Source organism: Lissotriton vulgaris, chromosome 3_1, assembly GCF_964263255.1.
Source record: "Lissotriton vulgaris chromosome 3_1, aLisVul1.2, whole genome shotgun sequence".
Lineage (NCBI taxonomy): Eukaryota > Metazoa > Chordata > Amphibia > Caudata > Salamandridae > Lissotriton > Lissotriton vulgaris.
The window spans coordinates 425,793,964-425,819,283 of record NC_141689.1 but is presented as its reverse complement, the minus strand read 5'-3'; the positions used below and the strand labels follow the sequence as shown (position 1 = coordinate 425,819,283).

General features: G+C 53.7%; 1 protein-coding gene across 4 annotated transcripts in view; it reads right to left on the bottom strand.

The window, feature by feature from the left end:
* DDX4 (DEAD-box helicase 4) overlaps nucleotides 1–25,320 on the bottom strand; it is a 1,777,277-nt gene that overhangs the window by 179,343 nt on the left and 1,572,614 nt on the right. The gene's annotated exons all lie outside the window — the stretch shown is intronic.

Below are 25,320 nucleotides of genomic sequence, written 5' to 3'. Positions count from 1 at the left end.
CGGCTGCTCTACACAACACCACAGAATATGTACCACCCTCCTCTGTAGCCACTGTAGGAGACAGAGTGCCAGGTTCTGGAGTACAATCCATGTCACCTGCATCCTCCAAGTCCTCTTCCCAGTCCGGGTCTAACTCGCACTGGGCTGCGAGAGGGTCCTCAGACCCCTCCCAGTCGCCCCCTTCCTCCCCAATGCACAAGTTACAACTTGTGTAACGATATATCTGTAAGAGACATTAGTTAGTGATAGATTCCTTACCTTAGAATATGCCCAGGCGTCAGACTGGATCCGGAAACTTTTGCGTAGCAGTACCCTTGCGCGTCGGTAGGCGTCGTCTGCGGCTCCGCGTCCGTCGTGGGCGCCGTGATGACATTGGAGTACTTAGACGCCGCCTCCGCGTGCTGACGTCAGTTCTTAGACACAGCTTTTCCGCGCCAGAAACGCAGAGCTATGCCAAAAACCAACATTGGTGCCTTGAAACTAGGGCCCTGAAAGGGGATGACTTTAACCCTAGATATCGGTTCGCAGAACGGGGAGGATGGGTGGGCGGTGTAGGAAGGTACATCCTGACTATGGTTGCCCCCAACTTTTTGCCCTGTGTTTTAGCTGGTTTTGGACATAGTCGACCTGGGACCCTGCCAATCAGGACCCCAGGCCTACTGCTCTCTCTTTAAAATGGATTCCATGTACCCTAGGTACATTTCCAATTGGTACTGGGCCACCCTATCAGACCCTGTAACTCAGGGCATGGGTGTACCCAGGGCTGCCAGGGGCTGCAGCATGTATTATGCCACCCCTGGCTGGCCTCTTAAATTTGACACAACTGGCTGCATGACAGCTGGGGCAAAGTCGTGTAATCACCCTTTGCTGTAGGTGTAGTATACCTATACCTAACCCTAAAATGGACACACAGATTCCTATCAGTCACTCCTATGGCAGGCCTTGACAATCCTGAAGGCAGAGTGCTTGGAATCGTGTGAGATGGTGCTCTGGCATGAGCTGAGCCTGTCTGCAGCTTGCGGAATCAAGTCCTAATAGCTGTTCCATGATAACGCATACCATATACTCTTAAGTGCATTATAATCCTCGCGGTTAAATGCTAACTTTGGTATTGGTTTATCAAAACATGTCGAGTAAGGTGTCATACGAATTGGAATACTAACCCCTCGCCAATTCTGGCGACGGGGTTAGCATTCCACCCTTCTAGAGGGACACGACATGTATGTAACTGTGAACCCCGGTTAAAGTTAACTGAAGCCTCAGCTCCACAAAATGGATGCTGCCACCACAGACACGAGTCTGACCCCCTGCAGCTGGGAGTCCTTCCAGCGAGGGGAGCCTGGACAAAGGGTTTCCTGTCAGGGGCGGTGCTAGCACCGTCCCAGACATGGTTTTGTGTATCCTGGGTAGGCAGGGCTTTACAGGAAGGTGACTGCTGAGTGGCACCCCGGTGCTCACTACGCATAGGCCGGTCTGAACCAGTTCCAGGGGCACACCAGCCCCTGGCCTGGGGAAGTCCGGCATGGCTGAGGGGTGTAACCACCCCCCACCTAGTCCCACCCATAGGCAGGACCTAGTCACCGGGTCAGCCCCCTTTTTTAGTATAAAGATAGGAGCGGGCCCCCTGTTCAAATCAGATCATCTTTGGAATCAAGATACCACTTTCTTCGAAAGGACTTCACGATTTCTTCTTCAAGATTCTCCCTTGTGGCTAAGGAGTAGTCACCCTGCATCAAGCGGGCACCATCCTAAAGAACACTGCGGTCTGCTGCAAGTCCTTCATCACGAATCCGACGACCCAGCTCGACGAGACCCGGCTTCCCTGGCACCTCTGACCTCTACTCACCTCTACAGCCAAGCTGAGAACCGTGAGTGCGACGAGACCTCGAGGGACCGACGATCGCCAAGACTGCACGACATCTTTACTGCAAGCCCACCGTGTCCTCCACTGGTGAGTGCTTTGGGGTCCGAGAAGCCCCGACCCTGCGCAGCTCCAGCACCCAAGATCAGCCTCCCTGCATCTCCACGATCTGCGTGGGGCCCTTCTGCTGTTTGCTGTGCACCGCGTTGTTTGGCTACTAGCCGGCTGGCTTGTGGCCTTCTGAACGACGCCCAACGACTTCACGACTGCTGGTCTGGTTGCTCCAGGCTGGCCCTTGCTTCCTTGTTCAAGAGAGGCACCCCGGACCCTCCTGGTCCACTCCAGACGCCATTTTAGGTCCACCGCGTGGGCTTGAATTTGCCAAGGCTTTGTTGCCCAATCCTGGGTCCAGCGACGCCGACAGCTTCTAACTTCGTGGGACAGCTCGATCCTCCATCCTGGTCGCCGACAACGCCTCCTGGTCCGCGAGATCTTCGAGCTACAGTGTCACCCACTCACCTTGTCGAGGTGGCTACCATCCGGTGCCCTCCTGGTGCCCACTGACTACTGGCTAGTAGTCTCGAACTTGGTCCCCTCTGCTTTCAGGTGTCATCTATCTTCGAGATCCAGGCTTGGATCCAACTGAACTTTCTCCACTGGTCACCGGCCAGCATCTTTTCTTCCGGCTCCTGGTCCGTCTACGAGGATTCCCGACGTCTTTTCAGACCTATGCAGCTGCAGCCCCTGGGCTAGGTAACTTCGGCATTTCGGTGCCCCAGGATAGCCTCACTATCCAAGGGTCAGAATCTACTTTCGTTTTCTCCCTACCAGGTCGGGTTCGCCCGAGAACACTAACTTTCTAATTCCTAGCTACCATAGACTTTTGTCCCGCATCTCGCGTGAGAGTGCACACACTGCACCCGAGTCCCCTAGGCCTCCTAGAAGTAATCTAACGATTCCCTAGTCAAGTCCTAGCGATTCCAAAAGCTATTAGTACTGTACTTACCTGCTAGGAATTTCGCATTCCACTTCCAGAGTATATGGTTTTCCGTGCCCCTCGGGCATTTGTATATACTGTGCTAACTTAAGTATTTTCGTAAGAGTTTTGTTTGTGCTTAGTACCCTGTCCTCATAAAGAGTACAGGGCTGTTGTGATCTTTAAATAAATAACTGTTTATTTTCATAACACTTGTGTGGTGTCCTTTCACTTGGTATTCAAGGGGTATATGTGTGGTAAACAGCTGGCTTAACACGCCCTCTCGAGTCTTTAGCCTTAGACTGCTCGTATCCACGCTACTAGGATAGCTGGTCCATAAGGTTGACTTACAACCAATCATCAATAAGGGTTGCTGGACTGATACATAGTGTTCACTAGAATAGTGAGCACTGCATATCAGGCCACCTTCTCACAGGCGGTAAGGAATCTATCACTAACTAATGTCTCTTACAGATATATCGTTACACAAGTTGTAACTTGTGCATCTGAAAGAGACACTTTAGTGATAGATTCCTTACCTTAGAATAGAGACCCCAGCAATACCAACCCCGGTGGTGGGTCTGCGAACCAATAATCACACCAGAAAGTCCTGGAGGACGGAACGGCCAAAGAAGCCATCCCTCCGGACTTGGCTGTCCAGGCAGTAGTGTCTTGCGAACGTGTGCAGCGAGGCCCATGTAGCTGCCTGACAGATGTCCTGCAAGGGCACACCTCGGCCCAAGGCAGTTGTAGTAGCTTTGGCTCGAGTGGAATGAGCCCTCAGGCCAACAAGGCGTTCCTTCTTTGCCAAGGAGTAACACGCCTGGATACACAAGATGATCCACCGTGAGATGGTCCGCTTGTGTACCGCTTTCCCCTTCTTAGCGCCTAGGTAACCAACAAAGAGTTGGTCATCCACCCGAAACTGGCGTGTGCGATCCAGATAGAACGAGAGCGCACGTTTTGGGTCCAGACGGTGGAGCCTCTCTTCCTCTCTCTCGAGGGATGCGGAGGCGGAAAGAAGGTGGGCTAGGTAATGGATTGCCCATGTGGAAGGCCGTGACCACCTTGGGTAGGAAAGAAGGTCTTGTCTTTAACACAACCTTGTCGGATGGACTGAAAGGAAGGGAGGTTTACAGGATAGAGCCTGGAGCTCACTCACTCTCCTGGCAGAGGGGATGGCTACCAGGAAGGCAGTCTTCAAAGTGAGAAGGCGAAGAGGACAGTTGTGAAGTGGGTCAAAGGGAGCGCACATCAGAAATGTAAGGACCAAGTTCAAGTCCCACTGAGGCATCACAAAGGGAACAGGTGGAAACGTGTGTGAGATGCCTTTCAGAAATCTATTTACAATTGGGGACTTGAACAAAGATGGTTGATCAGGCAGACTTAGAAAGGCTGAAAGGGCAGAAAGATAGCCCTTGATAGTGCCCAGAGCAGAGCCCTGCTGGGCAAGAGAAAGAAGGAAGAGAAGAACCTCGGAAAGAGGGGCAGAAAGAGGATCCACAGCCTTTGCTGTGCACCATGCCACAAATCCGTTCCACCTGCAGGCGTATACCGACTTTGTGGAGGGACGCCTGGCTGCCAGAATGATTGTACAGACTTCAGGAGGCAAGTCAAAAGGCCTCAACTGTCGCCGCTCAATCTCCAAGCATGGAGGTGGAGACTGGACAGGTTCGGGTGGAGGATGGTCCCCTGTTGCTGCGACAGAAGGTCCTCCTGAAGAGGCAGACGAACCGGGGGATCGACTGACATACTGAGTAGCTCGGGATACCAGTACCTTCGTGCCCAGCCCGGAGCCAAAAGGATGACTTGTGCTCGGTCGCGCCTGATCTTCTTCAGCACTCTTGGCAAAAGTGGTATAGGCGGAAAGGCGTACAACAGACCGCAACTCCACTCGCGACAAAAAGTGTCTCAGAGCGAGTGCCGCCTTGGAAATTCCAACAAGCAGAACTGATGACATTGCGCGTTCTCTTTGTTGGCGAATAGATCTAACCAAGGCTCTCCCCACTGCAGAAAGAGACCTTGCGCCACGTCAGAGTTCAGACGCCATTCGTGATCCATCATGCACCGGCAGCAGAGTTTGTCCGCCCTGGCGTTCAGAGAACCTGCCAGGTGTTGAACCACCAGAGTCACGCTCTGAAGTTCCAGCCATTGCCAGAGGCGCAGAGCCTCCTGGCAGAGGGTCCACGACCCCACCCCGCCCTGTTTGTTGCAGTACCACATGGCGGTGGTGTTGTCCGTGAACACCTGCACTACACTCGCTCGGACAGAGGGGAGGAATGCCTTCAGTGCTAGACGAATCGCCCGCAGCTCCAAAAGGTTGATATGAAGCCGGACTCCGCCGGAGACCAGAGGCCTCTGATCTCCGCCTCTCCCATGTGGCCTCCTCAGCCCTGGAGGGACACGACCGTCACAACAACGTGCTCCGGTTGGGGAAGGGAGAGGGATCTGCCGCTGACCCAATCGTGGTCCGTGAGCCACCACTGCAGCTGTCTCGCAGTGCCCTCCGAGATCAGGACATGGTCGGACAGGTTGCCCCGGTGCTGGGCCCACTGAAACTTCAGGTCCCACTGCAGAGCCCGCATCCGCCACCGTGCGTGATGCACCAGAAGGATGTAGGAGGCCATCAGTCCCAGAAGCCGCAGCGTCAACCTGACCGAAACCCGGGATAACGGCCCGAAGATCGGAATCAGGGCCTGTATATCCAGGACCCGCTGTTCGGGCGGGTAAACCCGAAACTGCACCGTCGAGAACCGCTCCGATGAAAAGGAGCTTCTGAGAGGGGCACAGGTGTGACTTCAGCATATTGATGGAAAATCCCAGCCTGTGCAGGAGATCCGCCGTAGTCTGGAGGTGGTTGACGACTGCCTGGGGCGAGCCCGCCTTCAACAACCAGTCGTCTAGGTAGGGGAAGACTGAAACCCCTAACCTGTGTAGGTGAGCTGCGACCACCGCCATCACCTTCGTGAACACCCGTGGGGCGCTGGTAAGGCCGAAGGGGAGCACGGTAAACTGAAAGTGCTCGAGGCCTACCGTGAACCGCAGGTAACGCCGGTGGACCGGCAGGACGGGGATGTGGAAATACGCATCCTGCAAGTCCAACGCTACCATCCAGTCTCCTGGGTCTAGGGCAGCCAAGACCTGAGCCAGTGTCAGCATTTTGAACTTCTCCTTCCGGAGGAAGCCGTTGACGTTCCTCAGATCCAAGATAGGGCGTAGGCCCCCTTTGCCCTTCTTGGGTACCAGGAAGTAGTGGGAGTAGCAACCACGTCCTACTTCTGGCACAGGAACGCGCCCGATGGCCCCCTTGGCAAAGAGGGCCGAAACTTCCTCCTGCAGGAGCCGCAAGTGATCCCCCGATACGCGGTGGTGTTGCGGTGGCATGGCTTGAGGGGTCGTCTCAAAGGGGAGGGAGTAGCCCCTTCGGACGATCTGCAACACCCACCTGTTCGAAGTGACTGTGCGCCAGTGAGAGTGGTGATGGCGAACCCTGCCTCCCACTGGCGTCACATGGGCCGAAAAGCACGGACTAGGAGGGTTTAGAGGCGGATGCTGCGGGGGCAGGTGTGGACTGGCTCCGCCTGTTTCCCCGACCACCTCCACGGCGGTTTCCACGGCCGCGCTGGACGACAGTTGCGGCGATTGGCTGGCAGCACGTGTGGGGGCGCCCCTTCCCTGGCCACGAAAGGGGCGAAAGGCACTCACTTGCTGGCGCGGGGCCGAGAGGCCCAAGGACTTGGCCGTAGCCCTGGAGTCCTTAAAGCGCTCAAGCGCGTGATCTGCCTTGTTGCCAAAGAGGCGACGGCCATCGAACGGCATGTCCATGAGTGTGTTCTGGACGTCTGCCGAGAAGTTGGCGGATCTCAGCCAGGCGTGGCGTCGTATCGCCACCGTCGTAGCCATCGCTCTGCCCAGCGAGTCAGTAGTATCCAGTCCGCACCTGATATTATACTTCGCTGCGTCCCGGCCCTCCAGTAGGGCTTGGCCGAGTTTGGCCCGTACCTCCAACGGACACTCTGGCAGCACTTCCGCCACCGTTTCCCACAGAGAGTGGGTGTAACGGCCCAAGAGGCATGCGGTGTTGGAAGACCGCAGTCCCAAGCTAAGGGACGAGAACACCTTTTTGCCATAGGCCTCGTACCTCTTGGATTCCCGATCGGGAGGAGCCGTCGGGAAGGCTGTCTGGGAGTTAGAGGCCTGGATAACCAGACTCTCGGGGTGGGGTGGGTGGACAGGAAACATGGGTCGCCCGGGGCCGGGCGGTGGCGTCTGGCCACGTTCCTATCTACAGGCGAACCCGTAGCCGGCCTGGACCAAGTGCCCAAAAGAACGTCCGTCAAGGCCTCATTAAACGGCAGCAGAGGCTCCATGGAGCATGACTGCGGCTTAAGGACCTCAGTGAGGAGGTTAGTCCTCACGGCCGCGACGGGGAGCTCAAGGCCCAAGGCCTTAGCAGCCCTCATCAACACCACACTATATGTAGCGCCCTCCTCCGAAGCCACGGTCAGAGGAGAGACGAATCCAGTGTCTGGAGAGGTGTCCAGGCCACTGGCCTCCCCAAGGTCTCCTGTCCAGTCCATGCTAGACTGACATTCCCTTGTCAGAGGGTCCTCAGACCCCTCCCAATTCTCCTCGTCCCCCATCTCCTGAGATTCAGGGTCATAAGCAAATGAGGTGAGTGTAGGAGAGTAGGGTCTGCAATCCTATGATCACCCAGATTTTTTTGCTTTTGTTTCACTGGTTTACGACTTTCTCTGGCTGTGGGCCTGCCAATCAGACCCACAGCCTGGCTGTTCTCTTTCTAAATTACAACATGTACCCTAGGTGCATTTGCCAATTGGTACTGGGCCACCTTATCAGACCCTGTAACTCAGGGCATAGGTGTACCCAGGGCCGCCAGGGGCTGCAGCATGTATTATGCCACCCCTGGCTGGCCTCCTAAATTTGACACAACTGGCTGCATGACAGCTGGGGCGAAGTCGTGTAATCACCCTTTGCTTTAGGTATAGTAGCCCTATATCTAACCGTACAATGGACACCCGAGTTCCTATCAGTCACTCCTATGGCAGGCCTTGACAATCCTGAAGGCAGAGTGCATGGGCTCGTGTGAACTGGGTTCTGGCCCGAGCCGAGCCCGGTTGCAGCTTGCGGAATCAAGACCCAATGGCTGTTCCATGATAACGCGTACCATATCGGTAACTTCGGTATCGCGTTATCAAGACATGTCGAGTAAGGTGTCATACGAATCGGGACACTGCCCCCTCACCAATTCTGGCGACGAGGTTAGCATTCCGCCCTTCTAGAGGGACACGACATGTACGTAACTGTGAACCCCGGTTAAAGTTAACGAAAGCCTCAGCTCCACAAAATGGATGCTGCCACCACAGACACGAGTCTGACCTCCTGCTGCTGGGAGTCCTTCCAGCGAGGAGCGCTTGGACAAAGGGTTTCCTGTCGAGGGCGGTGTTCGCACCGTCCCAGACAGGGTTTGTGTATTCTGGGTAGGTAGGGCTTTTGCGAGAAGGTGACTGCGGAGTGGCACCCCGGTGCTCACTACGCATCTGCCGGTCAGAACCAGTTCCAGGGGCGCCAGCCCTGGCCTGGGGAAAGTCCGGCAGGGGAGAGGGGTGTAACTACCCCCCTTCCTGGTCCCACCCTTAGGGCAGGACCTAGTCACGTACCCACCCCTTTCTTTAGAATAAAGGCCGGAGCGGGGACCCTTCCAAATTAGATCATCTTTGAATCAAGAACTACTTTCTACGAAAGGACCTTCGAGACTCTTCCCAAGATTTCTCCCTTGTGACTAAGGAGTAGTCACCCTGCATCCGCAGGCACCATCTAAGAACTCTGCGGGTTGCTGCAAGTCCTTCCTCGAGGAATCCGACGGCCCAGCTCGACGAGAACCGGCTTCCCTGGCACCTCTGACCTCTACCCACGTCATCAGCTCAGCTGTGATCTGTGGGTGCGACGAGACCTCGAGGGACCGGCCATCATCAAAACCTGCACACTTTCTGAAACCAGCATGACCATCGAGGTAATTCTCTGGTGAGTGCTCTGGGGTCCGAGAAGCCCCGACCCTGAGCCGCTCCAGCACCGAAGTGCAGTCTCCCAGCATCTCCACGATCTGCGTGGGGCCCTTCAGCTCGCTGCTCAGCACGTTGTCCGGTCACTAGCCGCTGGCTTGTGCTCTTCTGTGACTACATCCAACAACCAACGCTGCTGGTCTGGTTGCTCCAGACTGGCCTTTGCTTCCATCTTTGAGAGAAGCCCCCCGGACCCTCCTGGTCCACTCAAGACGCCATTTTAGGCCCACCACGTGGCCCTGAAATCTGCCAAGGCGTGTTGCCCCAATCCTGGGCCCAGCGACGCCGACCGCATCATCCTTCGTGGGACAGCTCGCACCTCCATCCTGGTCGCCGACAACGCCTCCTGGTCCGTGAGACTGCAGAGTCTAGCGTCGCCCACTCACCTGGTCGAGGTGACGGCCAACCGGTGCCCTCCTGGTACCCTCTGACTACTGGCTAGTAGTACGAACTTGGTCCCCTCTGCTTTCAGGTGTCAACGATCTCTGATCCAGGCTTGGATCTCTACGAACTATTATTCACTGGTCGCCGGCCAGCAACTCCTTTTCTTCCGGCTCCTGGCTCGTCAGCGAAGACCCCCGGCGCCTGTAAGACTTGTGCAGCCGCAGCCCTCGTGGCTAGGTAACTTCGGCATTTCGGTGCCTGCATAGCCTCTTTACTCTAGGGTCCTGAGTCCCTCGCTTCCGACTTGCCTTATCGGGTACACCCGAGACCACTAAACTTTCCGTGTCCTCGGACACTTGTTTTAATTGTGCACTTGAAGTATTTTCCTAAGAGATTTGGTTTGTGCTTAGTACCCTGTCCTCATAAAGAGTACAGGGCTGTTGTGATTCTTAATAAATATCTTGTTTATTTTCATAACACTTGTGTGGTGTCCTTTCACTGGGTGTTCAAGGGATACAGGTGTGGTAAACAGCTAGCTTAACGCGCCCTCTCGAGTCTTTAGCCTTAGACTGCTCGTATCCACGCTACTAGGATAGCTGGTCTATAGGTTGACTTACAACCAATCACCATAAGGGTCGTTTGGAACGATACATAGCGGTCGCTAGAATAGCGAACGCTGCATATCGGGCCAACTTCTCACAGTGAGTTCATAGAATTGAAATTCTCCGCACGGCGTCGAGAGCGGCGTCGGGTAGACGTCGACCCGACGTCGGAACCCAGAGAGAGGAGGTATCGGGGCCGGCGCCGCCCGAGGACGACGCCAGAGGGGACACCATACGGACCGACCCCGGGGGGTGGGGGGGGGGGGGGGGTGGGGGTCGTAAGGTCCACCGGGGACTGTCCATCGCCCGACGAGGGTCCAGCGGCACCCTGCGGCGCCGGGCCCGAAGGCACCGACGACGCCGGGGCCGCTGCATCCTGCGGCGCCGGGCCCGAGGGCACCGGCGGTGTCGGGATCGTGGAGCCCTGCGGCGCCGAGCCCTGCGGCGCCGGCGGCGTCGAGGCCGAAGCACCCGACGGCGTCGTAGCCCCCGACCCACTAGGGCCCCGACAGGTTCACTGGGCCTGAAGGCGCCGTGGAATCCGTCGGAGGAGAAAGGGACCTCATGGCCATGGGGAAACGCTCGATCTCCTCTGGCGTCCCGTTCAGCCCAGGGACCAGAGGGTATGGGGCCGAACGCGGCGCCCGCGACTCCCGAGGAGCCGCGTGGGCGGTGTCACCCGAACCCCCGGCCGCATCGCGCAAGCGCCGGGGGGGGGGATTCGGAAGAGCGATGATGTCTCTTCGACTTCTTGTGCTTCTTACCTGACGACTTGGACCCGGAGGAGTGGCGCCGACTCCCGGAGCTGTGACAGATCCGCCCCCGCGACCTGTCCCTCGACCTCCCGTGGGACCGGGACCTCACTCGGCGCGGGGCCGACTGGCGGATTTCGAGTCGCCTGCGGGACCGCTCCCGCCTGGCCTTCCTCGAAAGGGCCCGACAGTCGGAGCAGGCCTCGTCGTCATGGTCGACGCCCAAACACATCAGGCACAGGCGGTGGGGATCCGTGACCGACATGGTACGGTCGCAACGCTTGAAACCGGGCATCCCCAACGGCACCGTCGGAGTCGTAAAGACCTCGAAATGGATCCAAAGAGATCACAAAAGTTAGTCAAAAAGTGACTAGGGAACTGCTCTTTCCAGATCTGCGCTGGCTGGCGCGGAAAAAAGAAGAACTGACGTCAGCACGCGGAGGCGGCGTCTAAGTACTCCGACGACGGACGCGGAGCCGCAGACGACCCCTACCGACGCGCAAGGGTACTGCTACGCAAAACTTTCCGGATCCAGTCTGATGCCTGGGGATATTCTAAGGTAAGGAATCTATCACTAACGTGTCTCTTTCAGATACTACTTTCTATGAAAGGAACTCAAGACTTCTTCCTAAGATGTCTCCCTTGTGGCTAAGGAGTAGTCACCCTGCATCTGAGGCCACCAACTAAGAACACTGCGGTTTGCTGCACGTCCTTCCTCCGGAACCAGACCGACCAGCACGACGAGACCCGGCTTCCCTGGCACCTCTGACCTCTACCTACATCATCAGCCCAGCTGAGATTCGTGGGTGTGACGAGACCTCGAGGGACCGGCCATCTTCAGAACTGCACGACGCTTATCCAGCACGACCGCTGAGGGATCCTCGAGTGAGTGCTTTGGGGTTTGAGAAGCCCTAACCCTGAGCAGCCCCAGCACCGAAGTCCAGCCCCCCAGCATTAACGAGATCTGCGTGAGGCCCTTCTGCTCTTTGCTGCTCACCGCGTTGTCCGGCCACTTGCCTGCTGGCTTGTAGCCCTCTTGACGACGAACGACGACACTTCCATTGCTGGTCTGGTTGCTCCAGGCTGGCCCTTGCTCCCCTCCAACAGAGGAGCACCCCCGACCCCCCTGGTCCACTCCAGACGCCATTTTGAGTCCACCGCGTGGGCTTGCATTTGCCAAGAGTTGTTGCCCCAATCCTGGGTCCAGCGACGTCGACAGCAGATACCTTCGTGGGACAGCTCGCACCTCCATCCTGGTCGCCGACAACGCCTCCTGGTCCGAGAGACTGCAGAGCCCAGCGTCGCCCACTCACCTGGTCGAGGTGACTTCGTCCGGTGCCATCCTGGTCCCCATCTAATCACTGGCTAGTGATTCAGAACTTGGTCCCCTCTGCTTACAGGTATCCTTCACCGATCCAGGCTTGGATCACATCGAACTTCATCACTGGTCGCCTGCCAGCAACTTCTTTCAGGCTCCATAGACTGCAACAACAACGTCTTTTCAGCCCTATGCAGCCGCAGCCCCTGGGCTAGGTAACCTGAGCATTTCGGTGCTCCAGCATAGCTTAACTATCTAAGTGTCCAGATTCTTTTTCGTTTCAGCTCTACCTAGTCGGATTCGTCCGATAATACTAACTTTACGAAATCTAGCATCCATAGACTTTGTCCCGCATCCCGCTTGAGAGTGCACACTTTGCACCCGATCTCCCTAGGCCTCCTGCTCGTAATCTGAAGGTTCAGTAGTCCAGTCCTAGCGATCCTAAAGCCTTTGAGACTAGTTACTTACCTGCTAGTATTTCGCATTCCACTTTTAGAGTATATGGTTTTTCGTGCCCCTCGGGCATTTGTGTAAATTGTGCGACTTTCAGTATTTCTTTAAGAGCTTTGTATTGTGCTTAGCACCCTGTCCTCATAAAGAGGACAGGGTTGTTGTGTTCTAAATAAATATCCTTTTATTTTCATAAAAACTTGTGTGGTGTCCTTTCACTTGGTGTTCAAGGGGTATATGTGATGGTATAACAGCTGGCTTAACACGCCCTCTGGAGTTTAGCCTAAAGACTGCTCTTGTCTATGCTACTAGGATAGCTGGTCTATCAGGTTGACTTACAACCAATCATCAAGAAGGGTTGTTTGGACAGATACATAGTGATCACTAGAATAGTGAGCACTGCATATCAGGCCAACTTCTCACAGAGGCCTCGGAAGTCGTGCTGGAGTGAAGTGCTGCTTCTTTCAAGATGGCCGGTCCCACGTGTCTCGTCGCACCCACGGGTCTCAGCTCGGCTGCAGATGTGGGTTGAGGTCGGAGAGGTCTGGGAATCCCGGTCTCGTCGGGCTCTGAAGTCTGGATCCCTTGCAGGAAGACGACAAAGGGAAGTCGCGGTACGCTGATGGTGCCTGCAGATGCAGGGTGGACACTCCTTGCCCACAAGGGAGATTCCTTCTGTCTTCTGTGGAGCAGAACGTCGAGGTCCAGAGTTTCTTCTTGTGAAGTTGATCAGGATAATCCAATTTGGAATGGGACCAGCTCCTACCTTTATTCAGCTAAAGGGGGCTGCACTACGACTAGGTCCCTCCTCTGGGTGGGACCAGGAAGGGGGGTGGTTACACCCCCTTTCCTTTGTCCGGTCCTGCGCCAGCTCTGGGGCTGGGGTGCCCCAGGAACTGGTTTGGACCGGCATATGCACAGGGACACCTTGTGTGCCCCAGGCATGTCTCATTCCTTTCCGCCCTGTCCTACCTAATACACAAAATCCTGTCTGGGGTGGTGCTAGCACCTCCCAAGGCAGGAAACCCTTTGTCCAAGCCTCCCTCGCTGGAAGGACTCCCAGCAGCAGGAGGTCAGACTTGTGTCTGTGGTGGCTGTAGGAGAGTAGGGTCTGCAATCCTATGATCACCCAGATTTTTTGCTTTGGTTTCACTGGTTTACGACTTTCTCTGGCTGTGGGCCTGCCAATCAGACCCACAGCCTGGCTGTTCTCTCTCTAAATTACAACATGTACCCTAGGTGCATTTACCAATTGGTACTGGGCCACCTTATCAGACCCTGTAACTCAGGGCATAGGTGTACCCAGGGCCTACCAGGGGCTGAAGCATGTATTATGCCACCCCTGGCTGGCCTCCTAAATTTGACACAACTGGCTGCATGACAGCTGGGGCAAAGTCGTGTAATCACTCTTTGCTGTAGGTGTAGTATACCTATACCTAACCCTAAAATGGACACACAGATTCCTATCAGTCACTCCTATGGCAGGCCTTGACAATCCTGAAGGCAGAGTGCTTGGAATCGTGTGAGATGGTGCTCTGGCATGAGCTGAGCCTGTCTGCAGCTTGCGGAACCAAGTCCTAATAGCTGTTCCATGATTACGCATACCATATACTCTTAAGTGCATTATAATCCTCGCGGTTAAATGCTATCTTTGGTATTGCTTTATCAAAACATGTCGAGTAAGGTGTCATACAAATTGGAATACTAACCCCTCGCCAATTCTGGCGACGGGGTTAGCATTCCACCCTTCTAGAGGGACACGACATGTATGTAACTGTGAACCCCGGTTAAAGTTAAACGAAGCCTCAGCTCAGCAAAATGGATGCTGCCACCACAGACACGAGTCTGACCCCCTGCAGCTGGGAGTCCTTCCAGCGAGGGGAGCCTGGACAAAGGGTTTCCTGTTAAGGGCGGTGCTAGCACCGTCCCAGACATGGTTTTGTGTATCCTGGGTAGGCAGGGCTTTACAGGAAGGTGACTGCTGAGTGGCACCCCGGTGCTCACTACGCATAGGCCAGTCTGAACCAGTTCCAGGGGCACACCAGCCCCTGGCCTGGGGAAGTCCGGCATGGGAGAGGGGTGTAACCACCCCCCTCCTAGTCCCACCCATAGGCAGGACCTAGTCACCGGGTCAGCCCCCTTTTTTAGTATAAAGATAGGAGCGGGCCCCCTGTTCAAATTAGATCATCTTTGGAATCAAGACACGACTTTCTGCGAAAGACATCAAGATTTCCTTCTTCAAGATTCTCCCTTGTGGCTAAGGAGTAGTCACCCTGCATCAAGCGGGCACCATCCTAAGAACACTGCGGTCTGCTGCAAGTCCCTCTTCACGAATCCGACGACCCAGCTCGACGAGACCCGGCTTCCCTGGCACCTCTGACCTCTACTCACCTCTACAGCAAAGCTGAGAACCGTGAGTGCGACGAGACCTCGAGGGACCGACGATCGCCAAGACTGCACGACTTCTTTGCAACAAGCCCACCGTGTGCTCCACTGGTGAGTGCTTTGGGGTCCGAGAAGCCCCAACCCTGAGCAGCTCCAGCACCGAAGATCAGCCCTCCAGCATCTCCACGATCTGCGTGGGGCCCTTCTGCTTTTGCCTGCTCACCGCGCTGTGTGGCTACTAGCCGGCTGGCTTGTGGCCTTCTTCACGACGCCCGACGACATCACTGCTGCTGGTCTGGTTGCTCCAGACTGGCCCTTGCTTCCTTCTTCAAGAGAGGCACCCCGGACCCTCCTGGTCCACTCCAGACGCCATTTTGAGTCCACCGCGTGGGCTTGAATTTGCCAAGGCTTTGTTGCCCAATCCTGGGTCCAGCGACGCCGACAGCTTCATCCATCGTGGGACAGCTCGCTCCTCCAGCCTGGTCGCCGACAACGCCTCCTGGTCCGTGAGATCTGCGAGCACAGCGTCACCCACTCACCTAGTCGAGGTGGCTACCTTCCGGTGCCCTCCTGGTGCCCACTGGCTAGTAGTCTCGAACTTGGTCCCCTCTGCTTTCAGGTGTCATCTTCCTTCGATCCAGGCTTGGATCCATCAAACTTTCTTTACTGGTCGCCTGCCAGCAACTTCTTTCTTCCAGGCTCCTGGTCCGGCAACGAGGATTCCAGACGTCTTTTGAGACCTATGCAGCTGCAGCCCCTGGGCTAGGTAACTTCGGCATTTCGGTGCCCCAGCATAGCCTCACTATCCAAGGGTCAGAATCCACTTTCGTTTTCCTCCTACCAGGTCGGGTTCGCCCGAGAACACTAACTTTGTTATTACTAGCTACCATAGACTTTGTCCCGCATCACGCGTGAGAGTGCACACTCTGCACCCGAGTCCCCTGGGTCTCCTAGAAGTAATCTGAAGATTCTATAGTCAAGATCTAGCGATTCCAAAGCCTATTAGTACTGTACTTACCTGCTAGTAATTTCGCATTCCACTTCCAGAGTATATGGTTTTCCGTGCCCCTCGGGCATTTGTATATACTGTGCTAACTTAAGTATTTTCGTAAGAGTTTTGTTTTGTGCTTAGTACCCTGTCCTCATAAAGAGTACAGGGCTGTTGTGATTCTTAATAAATATCTTGTTTATTTTCATAACACTTGTGTGGTGTCCTTTCACTTGGTATTCAAGGGGTATATGTGTGGTATAACAGCTGGCTTAACACGCCCTCTTGAGTCTTTAGCCTTAGACTGCTCGTATCCACGCTACTAGGATAGCTGGTCTATAAGGTTGACTTACAACCAATCATCAATAAGGGTTGCTGGACTGATACATAGTGTTCACTAGAATAGTGAGCACTGCATATCAGGCCACCTTCTCACAGCAGGCTCCCTGAAGAGGGAGAGGTGCTGCCTATTCTGGAGATAAGCGGCCATTGTAGATAGATGAATGCGAATGAAAGCATAGGCCAGATTACATTTGTACAGATGGAAAAGGTAACAGATGATATTCTGAATAGAAGCATCCAGCGGGTTAGTGTTGTGGTCTGCACAATAAATGACAAACCATCAGGCCGGCTAGAAGCAGTTCCAGGGGCACACCAGCCCCTCACCTGGGGAAAGTCCGGCATGGGAGAAGGGTGTAAACACCCCCCTTCCTGGTCCCACCCATGGGCAGGACCTAGTCGCGTGCCAGCCCCTTTTCCTAGTATAAAGATAGGAGCGGGCCCCCTTCCAAATTAGATCATCTTTGAATCCTGAAACTACTTTCTACGAAAGGAACTCAAGACTTCTTCCTAAGATTTCTCCCTTAGGACTAAGGAGTAGTCACCCTGCACCTGCAGGCACCATCTAAGAACACTGCGGTTTGCTGCACGTCCTTCCTCCGGAATTCGACCGACCAGCACGACGAGACCCGGCTTCCCTGGCACCTCTGACCTCTACCTACATCATCAGCCCAGCTGAGATCCGTGGGTGTGACGAGACCTCGAGGGACCGACCATCTTCAGAACTGCACGACGCTTATCCAGCACGACCGCCAAGGGATCCTCGAGAGTGCTTTGGGGTTCGAGAAGTCCTAACCCTGAGCAGCTCCAGCACCGAAGTCCAGCCCCCCAGCATCCACCAGATCTGTGTGGGGTTCTTCTGCTCTTTGCTGCTCACCGCGTTGTCCGGCTACTTGCCTGCTGGCTTGTGGCCCTCTTGACGACGCACCACGACGACAACACCGCTGGTCTGGTTGCTCCAGACTGGCCCTTGCTCCCCTCCAACAGAGGAGCACCCCGGACCCTCCTGGTCCACTCACGACGCCATTTTAAGTCCACCGCGTGGGCTTGCATTTGCTAAGACTTGTTCCCCCAATCCTGGGTCCAGCGACGTCGACAGCAGATACCTTCGTGGGACAGCTCGCACCTCCATCCTGGTCGCCGACAACGCCTCCTGGTCCATGAGACTGCAGAGCCCAGCGTCGCCCACTCCCCTGGTCGAGGTGACGCCATCCGGTGCCATCCTGGTGCCCATCTGATCACTGGCTAGTGATTCAGGACTTGGTCCCCCCTCTGCTTACAGGTATCCTCCATCATCGATCCAGGCTTGGATCTCTCCGAATCTCTTCACTGGTCGCCTGCCAGCAACTTCTTCTTTCAGGCTCCATAGACTGCAACGAGGATTCCCGACGTCTTTTCAGACCTGTGCAGCCGCAGCCCCTGGGCTAGGTAACCTCAGCATTTTGGTGCTCCAGCATAGCCTCCCTATCCAAGGGTCCAGATCCTTTTTCGTTTCAGCTATACCTAGTCGGATTCGTCCGATAACACTAACTTTGTAATTCCTAGCAACCATAGACTTTGTCCCGCATCCCGCGTGAGAGTGCACACTCTGCACCCGATCTCCCTACGCCTCCTGCTAGTAATCTGAAGGTTCAGTAGTCCAGTCCTAGCGATCCTAAAGTCTATTAGAGTAGTACTTACCTGCTAGTAATTTCGCATTCCACTTTTGTAGTATATGGTTTTTCGTGCCCCTCTGGCATTTGTGTAAATTGTGCGACTTTGCGTATTTTCTTAAGAGCTTTGTATTGTGCTTAGCACCCTGTCCTCATAAAGAGTCCAGGGTTGTTGTGTTCTAAATAAATATACTTTTATTTTCATAACAACTTGTGTGGTGTCCTTTCACTTGGTGTTCAAGGGGTATATGTGATGGTATAACAGCTGGCTTAACACGCCCTCTAGAGTCTAGCCTAAAGACTGCTCTTGTCCATGCTACTAGGATAGCTGGTCTACGGTTGACTTACAACCAATCATCAATGAGGGTTGTTTGGACTGATACAAAGTGCTCACTAGAATAGTGAACATTATATATCAGGCCAACTTCTCACATTGGTGAGCAGCGGTTGGGATTTGAGCTTGCTGTTTTACCACACGTATCCTAAGAATATCATTGTGAAAGATCACATAAGTACCCAGGTACATATAACTTAGCTTAGAATACTTTGAGTTCTACTGAACCAGCTGTTGTAGTTCAACATGGCCTAGCACACCCGGACTACAACTCTTAGCAAGGGATCAGTAGGCAAACAAATAGTGTAGGTAGGTGCATCACTTACACCACACTAGAAGCATGTCAGACAAAGGAGGGGAACTCAGAGGCCCCCCTTCTGTCAGTTGACCCTCCACAGGTCACTTCCAGATATGCTGCTCTTAGCTTCCAGGAGATGAGACAAATCTGTATATCCAGGAAGCTAAAACAGGGTTCTAACCCTACCATTCCCTTTCTGATTGGTCTCTTAGAGACTTATGATGCCAGGAGGACTGCTAACACAGATCCTTCTCATCCAGATGGGAACATGCCTCCCTTAGAGGGAACCACTGGTGACCCTGACCTCCAACTCAATGGAACAGTTAGTGCAGGAGAGGAGGAGGATCAGGAGTTGTCAGAGGATGAGGCAGACAAAGGTCAGGTAGAAGTCAGTAGACTAACCAGGACCAACTTAAGTAGGCATGAGAATGGATTTGGGGGACCCCCAGCGCCACTCTCAGGCAGGCTTAACATGGGTAATGGACGAGCTAGATCTCTATCCAGAGGCTCTAACAGATCCATTAGCACCAATGGCTCTCAGACCTCTTCTCACAGAGGGATGACATCCCCTCAGAGGAGAGAGCATGAGGCCAAGAAGAGGGAAGTCAATCTGAGGATTGAAAGGGAAGAACTTGCCCTGGCCAAAGAGAGACTTGCCTTTGCTAGAGAGCAGAAATTGAGTGGGGTAGATCCCACTGGTGGCAGCATTCTCCCAAGAGAAAAAGACAGGAGTTTAGACACTAGACACCTGAGTAAGATAGTGCCCCCCTTTAAACAAGGGGATGATATCCACAAATGGATAACTGCTTTGGAGAGGGCCTGCACTGTCCAGTGCGTCCCCCTGAGTCAGTGGGCAGCTGTCTTGTGGCTCTCCTTTGAAGGCAAAGGTAGAGATAAGCTCCTCACTACTAGAGCTGAGGATGCTAACAATTACCAAGTCCTGAAAAATACACTGATAGATGGGTTTGGCCTAACCACTGAGCAGTACAGGTTGCTGTTCAGGGATACCTAGAAAACTCAGTCTCAGGATTGGTCTGATTTTGTGGATTGTGCCACTAAGGCTTTGGAGGGCTGGTTGCCGGGCAGTAAGGTTACTGATTACACAGGATTGTATAATCTGATCATGAGGGAACAGATTTTAAACAATTGTCAGAACCAGTTGTTGCATCAGCACCTTGTTGACTCAGATCTGACCTCTCCCCAAGAATTGGGAAAGAAGGCAGACAGATGGGTCAGAACAAGGGTTAAGCAGAACCAGGGCCAGAACCAGGGTGGTCAGAAGAAAGCAGACCAGAAGGGTAATAATACCAAAGGTGAACAAAATGACCAGAAGTCTTCGACAGGTCCCCAACAAACCAAAGAGAGTGGGGGTCAGGCTTTCCAGAAGAAGAAGACTCAAGAAGGCCAGTCTAAAAGGTGGTGCCAATACTGTAAAAGTAAAACTCGCTGGTTTAGTGAGTGCACCAAGAAAGGAGGGCAAACTCCTACCACTACAGCCCCTAAGGCAACTGCACCCCCTAGTACAGCCAGTAGTGGTAGTGCACCTCCCAAGGGATTAGTTGGGTTAACCTTGGGTTCTGAGGGGTATGACAACTTAGTTGGCACACTCACTCAGGCTGTCCTTGTCTGTACAGGGGATGTGGATATATCCCCTGATGCCAGTCCCAATACTTTGGGCAAATACAGACAGACACCTTTTATCAATGGCAAGATGGCTCAGGCCTATAGGGACACTTGTGCCAGTGTCACCATGGAGACACCTAACTTTGTGGACCCTGGACAGATCATGCTAGGACCAGAGTACCTAGTGACCAATGCCAGCAATGTCACTACCCACCATAGTATGGCAATTGTTGATTTCTCCTGGGGAGGGGTAAGTGGCCAAAAGAAGGTTGTTGTTAGTTCAGACCTCCCAGTTGAATGTTTGTTGGGCAATGATTTGGAGTCATCCCTATGGTCAGAAGTGGAGCAGAGGACTCGCATGGAAATGTTAGGCTTGCCAGCACATGTGCTTGCTGTGACTAGGTCACAGGCCAGAAGATGCCCCACTGAACAGGTGCTGGATCCTGGAACAATGGACCAGACACCTTCCAAGAAGAAGAGCAGTAGGGTTAAGGCATTGCCTTCCCCCTTGCCCCAGGTTGTGGATCAAGTCTCAGAGGAGGCTGACCTCAAAGAGCTGAGGGAAACTGAGCCTAAAGAAGTTGAACCTGATCAGGTTGAGTTTCTGGGTTCAGGGGGACCCTCCAGAGAAGACCTGGGGAAGGCACAGTTAGACTGCCCTTCACTTGAACCCCTCAGACAGCAGGCTGCTGCTGAGGCTGCAGGGAACGCCACAGGTGCCCACAGGGTATACGGGGAAGATGGACTCCTGTACTCTGAGTCAAGAGACCCCAAACCTGGTGCAACCAGGAGGCTGGTCATCCCCTTGACTCTGAGAGGTTTCCTTCTCACCTTGGCCCATGAGATTCCCCTTGCAGGACACTTAGGCCAGAATAAGACTTGGGACAGAATTGTCTCACACTTTCACTGGCCTCACATGAATGAAGATACCAAGGAGTTCTGTTGCTCCTGTGTCACTTGCCAAGCCAGTGGTAAGTCAGGTGGCACAACAAAGGCCCCCCTTATACCAATGCCTGTGGTGGGGGTGCCCTTTGAAAGAGTGGGGATTGACATTGTTGGTCCAATGGAACCCCAGACAGCATCAGGGCACAAGTTTATACTGGTGGTGGTGGTGGTGGACCATGCCACCAGGTATCCTGAAGCTATTCCCCTTAGGACCACTACAGCACCTGTTGTGGCAAGAGCCCTAGTTGGAGTGTTCTCCAGAGTGGGCTTCCCTAAGGAGGTTGTCTCTGACAGAGGTGCAAACTTCATGTCAGGATATTTGACTGCTATGTGGAAGGAATGTGGTGTCAACTACAAGTTCACTACACCCTATCATCCACAATGCAATGGGCTTGTTGAAAGGTTCAACAGGACCCTAAAAGGGATGATTCATGGACTACCTGAAAAGCTCAGGCGTAGATGGGATGTCCTGATACCCTGCCTTTTGTTTGCTTACAGAGAGGTCCCACAGAAGGGGGTTGGCTTCAGCCCTTTTGAACTTCTGTATGGGCATCCTGTGAGAGGACCCCTGTGTTTGGTTAAGGAAGGATGGGAGAGACCTCTCAAAAAGCCTGCAACCAACATAGTGGACTATGTACTTCGTCTCCGCTCCAGGATGGCTGAGTATATGGAAAAGGCTTCTAAAAAGCTTGAGGCAAGCCAAGAACTCCAAAAAGCTTAGCATGACCAAAAGGCTGTCCTGACTGTGTACAAACCTGGACAGAAGGTGTGGGTGTTGGAGCCAGTGGCCCCAGCAGCATTTAAAGACAAATGGTCTGGGCCCCACACAATCCTTGAGCAAAAGGGAGAGGTCACCTACCTGGTGGACCTTGGAACTCCCAGGAGCCCTCACAGGGTGCTCCATGTGAACAGGCTCAAAGCATATGTTGACAGGAAGGACATGAGCTTGCTCATGGCCACAGATGAGGGACAGGAGGAGGAGAGTGACCCTCTCCCAGACCTGCTCACTCAGAATCCTGATGATGGATCAGTAGATGGTGTTCTCTTTTGTGGCAGCCTCTCTGACCATCAACAGAAGGATTGCAAACAAGTTCTTCAATCCTTCAGACATATGTTCTCTCTGACACCCAGTCAAACCAATTGGTGTACCCATGAGGTTGACACTGGTGACAGCCTGCCAGTCAAGAGTAAAATCTACAGGCAGCCTGATCACGTTAGAGACTGCATTAAAACAGAAGTGCAGAAAATGTTGGAGCTGGGAGTCATTGAGCCCTCAGATAGCCCTTGGGCTAGTCCAGTAGTTCTAGTGCCAAAGCCTCACACCCAGGGTGGTAAGAAAGAGATGAGGTTTTGCGTAGACTACAGAGGCCTCAATGCAGTCACTAATACTGATGCCCACCCAATACCAAGGGCAGATGAACTTATAGATAGATTGGCTTCTGCCAACTACTTAAGTACATTTGACCTGACAGCTGGGTATTGGCAAATCAGGTTAGCTGAGGATGCCAAGCCCAAGACAGCATTTTCTACCCCTGGTGGGCATTATCAATTTGTGATATAGCTGTCTTTAGTTCCACCTGGGAGGATCACCTGGTCCACCTGAGGAAAGTGTTAGAGGCACTGCAAGCAGCAGGTCTCACTATCAAGGCCACAAAGTGCCAGATAGGGCAGACACAGGTTGTTTACCTGGGCCACCTTGTAGGTGGAGGCCAGGTTCAGCCACTGGAGAGCAAGATGAGCAAGTTACTTACATTCAGTAACGCTTTTTCTGGTAGATACTATATCTGCCTGTGGATTCCTCACCTTGTGAATATCCCCCTTGCGTCAGCAACATTCGGAAATTCTTTTCGTAGCCTCGCGCCGACGTGGATAGGACGTCACAGAGACACTGCTCCGCTCGCGACTCCGCTGACGTCACCGACACCTACAATAGGCCCACGCCGGCGTGATGACATCAGTTCCGCCCTTTTTTCCGTGCCATCGAGGCACACGGACGGACCAATGTAAGCAGAAATATACATAGTATACATAATACACCATAATCAAGGAGAAAAACACACACAGTGTGAAGCAAAAGCAACCAAAACAACTCCTTAACATTACATTATACAATACATTACAGTAACTCTGGTTTAGAAGAGTGGACAACGGGGAGGCGGGTGGGTCAGTGAGGAATCCACAGGCAGATATAGTATCTACCAGAAAAAGCGTTACCGAAGGTAAGCGACTTGTTCTTCTGATAGATACATCTGCCGTGTGGATTCCTCACCTTGTGAATAGAGTCCCACAGCAGTCCCACACTCCCGGAGGAGGGTGTCCACTCTTCTAAACCAGGAAATCCTGAAGGACAGAGCGCGCAAAATGGCCATCCCTCCTCACCTCAGTGTCCAAGCAGTAGTGCTTTGCGAACGTGTGGAGGGAGGACCAAGTTGCCGCCCTACAAATGTCCTCCACAGGAACACCTCTAGCCAAAGCTGAGGTTGACTACTTACCGACCAAAGAGTAGCAGATCTTTATACACAGAACGATCCATCTTGATAAAGTTCTTTTATGGACCGCTCTTCCCTTCTTGCAGCCAGCAAAGCCAATGAAGAGTTGATCATCCAAGCGACAGTCTTTAGTTCTGTCCAAATAAAAAGACCACGCCCTCTTAGGGTCCAGACGGTGTAACCTCTCCTCCTCCTTAGAAGGATACGGGGGAGGATAAAAGGTAGGGAGGGTAATGGATTGACCAAGGTGGAAAGGAGTCACCACCTTAGGAAGAAAAGCAGCCCTGGTCCTTAGAACCATCCGATCAGCATGTATGGTCAGGAACGGGGGCTTGGAACTTAGAGCCTGAAGCTCACTCACCCTCCTTGCCGAGGTTATTGCAACGAGGAAAACTGCCTTAAAGGTTAAAAGCCTCATAGGACATTTATGAAGAGGCTCAAAGGGAGAGCCCATCAGAAAAGTCAAGACAAGATTCAAGTCCCACTGAGGTACAATAAAAGGAGAAGGAGGGAACTTGTTTACAAGACCCTTCAAAAACCTTAAAACTACAGGAGACTTAAAAAGAGAGGGCTGGTCAGGCAAACAAATAAAAGCCGACAGAGCCGAAAGATAGCCCTTAACCGTGGCAACTGCAAGCCCTTGTGTTAAAGAAAGAGCAAACCGGAGCACATCTGACAAACGGGCTCTCAAAAGGTCAATTTCATTCTCACCACACCAATCTAGACCATCTACATGAATAGACAGTCTTAGTGGAGTCACACCTGGCAGACAAGATGACATCCACCACGTCAGGCGTGAGAGAATAGGAAATCAGGTAGCCCCGTTCAATCTCCAGGCATGAAGGTGCAAAGTCTGGAGGTGGGGGTGTAGAACCTGCCCTCCATCTGAGAGAGGAGGTCTGCCCTGAGAGGGAGACGGAGCGGCGGGTGAGAGGAGAGGTGGAGTAGATCTGTATACCACTCCCTTCTTGGCCAATCCGGGGCGACCAATGTAACTTGGGCCCGGTCTTGGCGAATCTTCCTCAGAACCCGAGGAATCAAGGGTATGGGAGGAAACGCATAAAGGAGTTGATTTCCCCAACTCAACTGAAACGCGTCCCCCAAAGCTCCTTGCATCGGATACTGGAGACTGCAGAAAGACGGGCAGTGAGCATTCTCGCGAGTGGCAAATAGGTCCACCCGAGGAGTCCCCCACGTCCGAAAGACGTGACGAACCACCTCCGGGTGAAGCCTCCACTCGTGGTCGGCAGAGAACTGCCGACTGAGACTGTCTGCACGCACGTTCAGAACTCCGGCCAGATGATTTGCAACAGACAAATCCGGTGGTCCTGAACCCAGGACCAGAGACGCAGAGCCTCTCTGCAGAGACACTGCGACCCCACTCCTCCCTGCTTGTTGATGTACCACATCGCGGTCGTGTTGTCCGTCAGGACTTGGATCGACTGACCGCGAAGGGAAGGGAGGAAGGCCTTGAGCGCCAAACGTAACGCCCGCAACTCTAGAAGGTTGATGTGAAGCAACCTTTCCTCTGGAGACCAAAGACCCTTGACCTCAAGGTCCCCCAGATGAGCACCCCACCCTAGAGTGGATGCATCCGCTATAACCGTGGCCACCGATGGAGGTAGATGGAAAAGCTTTCCTTGCGACAGATTGCCTTCCACGCTCCACCAAGACAGATCCGCTGCAGTTTCTCTGGAGATTTTCACCGACTCCCCGAGATCCCCGTTGTGCTGATACCACTGCCTGCGGAGACACCTCATGTGCCAGCGTGCATGGTTGACCAACAGAATGCAAGAAGCCATTAGACCGAGCAGGCGAAGGACCTTCAGGACTGGAACGAC